The sequence below is a fragment of the Grammomys surdaster genome, unplaced genomic scaffold (genome assembly GCF_004785775.1).
Source record: "Grammomys surdaster isolate TR1022 unplaced genomic scaffold, NIH_TR_1.0 146, whole genome shotgun sequence".
NCBI classification, from domain to species: Eukaryota; Metazoa; Chordata; class Mammalia; order Rodentia; family Muridae; genus Grammomys; species Grammomys surdaster.
In genome coordinates this window covers 4140158-4142570 of record NW_021604604.1, presented here as the reverse complement: position 1 = coordinate 4142570, position 2413 = coordinate 4140158, and positions in this window count along the sequence as shown.

Here is a 2413-nt window from a genome sequence, read left to right as displayed (position 1 = left end):
CAGTGGAGTCTAGCAATGCAGAGCAAGGCAAACCAATGCCAGAGCATCAACAGTGGAGTCTAGCAATGCAGAATAAGGCAAACCAAGGCCAGTGCTGCCCCCACTGTCTGTGAGGTCGTATTTATATTCTTTCTAATCATCACAGGTCCACACACGTGTCTGTTTCAGCAAAACATCCCCTCACCTGTCTGCCCCAGCTAAACATCATATGAAACAATTGAGTTTCCAAAGACACCAGAAATTTCCACTTCAAACCACTATTAAGCCTCTCTGAAAACATTCTGTCTCTTAGTTGGTTCTAAATCCAGTCAAGCAAGCTGGCAAGCAGAATTAGCATCAGAACTCCACTCCCTGTCAACTTTATATCCAAACATATCAATAAATTTTAAAATTCACCCCTGCCCCCTGAAGTGTTACGTTCATCACACAATGGAAATACATTTAGTACATCTCTGAAAGTCACCGAAGTCTTATCAGTTTCAAAAGTGTTTTAAATTGCCCATAGAGTCTCTCCTGAGACTCAGGAGATCTCCTAACTGTAGGACCCTATAAAACACAGGATACAACTTACATAGTTCTTATTTTTCACATAGCAAACATTCTCATTCTAAAACAGAGACATTGCAAGAAAGAACTGGGCTAGGTCATCTAGTAGTAGAAGGACAAACACCACTCTTGACGTTCAGTGTTCCACATCTAGGCCTCTCAGTGATATTCTGTGACCTCCAGCAGCCTGGAGTAGCCCCACTCCTCCAGCTCTGTCCTTGCAGCAGCACACATAGCCCAGCAAGCTAGCTCACAGTGGATGTCTCCTGGTTCTGGCATCAAACCTTTGGGGTTCTTCATTGCACTATGGGCTCTACCTCCTCCATTTCATGTAGCAATTTTGCAGGGCTTCCTTTCAGGAATCCAACCCTGCCATTCACTGCTGGTCATAGCAGGTTTTCCAAAACCTTGGTGTAAGCCTCCACCCTGCAGTTTTGCATGCCTGACTGTTGAGCACCGTGTGGGCACTGCTGCCAAGTGCTGCTGCCGGTTTGAAACTATGCAGTTAGGTTCCAAACCTTCTAGACTATTTGAGCCTGGGCAGCTGGACCTGGGAAAACTGAGAGTGTTGTTTTATAGCACAGCACCCTAGCCCAGTCTTTCTCCTTTTTAATGAATCTGCATGCTTTGCAAGCTGAAACCACTGATGGGTGCTGTCTTGACTTTAAGGCTAACCTTTGTCCCAGTGTGAAATGAAAAGCTTTTCCTTAACTGTGCTCATCCCTTTAGCAATTATAGATGCCTTCTCTAAACCTTCTTTGTCAGCTGTTTAAATACACTCAGGCTCCTTCACTCACCAACCTTGATGCTTTCCATGCCTCTCTACTTTACCTGCTGCCTTTTCTCTGTGGAAATTGGATAAGAGAAGTGAGCAATAAGCAGGGCATAGTCTAAATGCTGTGCTGTCTTGGAATTACTTCCAACAAAGGAATTCACCCATTATCTCAGAACCCAGGCTCACTTAAGTGATCAGGACACAAGTGGAAAGCTGCAGCGTCTTTATTAGAATGCAACACAGGTAGCCCTGGTTCATTTCCCAGTGGGGTCCCTGCTTCCCTGGAAACTTCATGAGCTGGACCTCCACTGTGTAACCTTAATTTTTTAAAAGTCTATTTTAATGATAATTCTTAAATGCTTTAACTTTCCTTCTAGACCACCGCCCACCAGAGGTAGTAAAAAAGAAAGGATACGGGGGAAGTGGACCTGTTTAGACAGGTTCTTTGGAGTAGATCCCATCTGCCTTGTCAGGTAATCAGCAGTTCAGTTCCCAGGTCAGCAGCAGCAGCTCAATCCACTTGCAAACACTCCATGGATTCACCAGCAGTCTAGTTCGATAGAGTTGGGATAGCAAACATGAATCAGCAGTGATGGCACTACCTAGCAGAGATAGCCAGGCCTCAGTGAAATCAGGAGTTAGCAGGAGGGACCAGAGACAACAGGAATGCCAAGAAAAGTTGAAGATCTGCAAAGAGCATTACCAAGCTAGCTCTATAAGCAAGGCAAGCTCCTGTCACTGGTTGATTCCTATTCATGCTCTCCAAACATCACGTGTCTTCCATGAGTCTTGCCTCTGCATGTGTCTTGCCTCAGCACATGCATCTGTCTCTGTTGGCATCAGTCTGCCAATTGGCCTAGTCTGAGGAAGCAGCAAGAAGCCGCCAGCACACCACCAGAAGTTTTTTGGTGTGTTTCTCTCTGTGTAGTCCTGACACATGAGCTCAACTACGCACTGTAAGGCAGAGCAATACACGCACATCATTAGCAAAGACTCCTTCATAAGTCTGCCTTAGCCTTTCACCTGTGTCCGCTTTAGTGACATGTTCCTTCAAGTGTTTGCCGCAGCAAAACACCATCCAACACAACTGAC